This window comes from Mandrillus leucophaeus, unplaced genomic scaffold (genome assembly GCF_000951045.1).
Source record: "Mandrillus leucophaeus isolate KB7577 unplaced genomic scaffold, Mleu.le_1.0 Scaffold388, whole genome shotgun sequence".
Classification (NCBI taxonomy): domain Eukaryota; kingdom Metazoa; phylum Chordata; class Mammalia; order Primates; family Cercopithecidae; genus Mandrillus; species Mandrillus leucophaeus.
In genome coordinates, this window is record NW_012104120.1 from 810,288 (window position 1) to 810,944 (window position 657).

The 657-nt window shown below is 39.9% G+C and overlaps 1 protein-coding gene across 1 annotated transcript in view; it reads right to left on the reverse strand.

The window, feature by feature from the left end:
• Positions 1-657, reverse strand: part of LOC105547354 (ribosome biogenesis protein BMS1 homolog) — a 19,943-nt gene that overhangs the window by 17,071 nt on the left and 2,215 nt on the right. The window lies entirely within an intron of this gene.

Below are 657 nucleotides of genomic sequence, written 5' to 3' on the forward strand. Positions count from 1 at the left end.
AATTGAAATGAAACACCATATACATTTGTATACAGTGAAACACCATATACATTTACAGGAGTATACCAGAAGTTCATTTTTATAGGCAAAAACTGGTAAAATAAAATAAATTCCATCCTGTTTTTTTCCCTGTGTTCTAAATTTAGATAATATCAAAAGTCTACCCAGATGAATAAAAGTGCTCAAACAGGGAAAATTCTGGCTCGACAGGCTCCATGATAACCATGATCTTGCTGTTCAGCTGCGGGCCAATGTCTTCACCTCTATCAAAATTCCTGTATTCCCACTATCGCTAAAAACATCCTCAAACATAATGCAACAGAATACTTATAATGATAATTATTTCTAAATTAAGGTAATAAGAAAATGGTCAAGAAAATATGGGCTGGGCACAGTGGCTCAGGCCTGTAGTCCCAGCACCTTGGGAGACCAGGACAGGTGGATCCCTTGAGCCCAGTTTTAACACCAGCCTGGACCACATGGGGAAACCCGATCTCTACAAAAACGTAAAAATGAAACAAAAAAAGAAAAAAAAAGAAAAATTAGCCAGGCATGGTGGCATACACTACTCAGGAGGCTAAGTTAGGAGGACTCCTTGAGCCTCGGAGGTTGAGGCTACAGTGAGCTGTAATCACACCACTGCATTCCAGCCTGTGC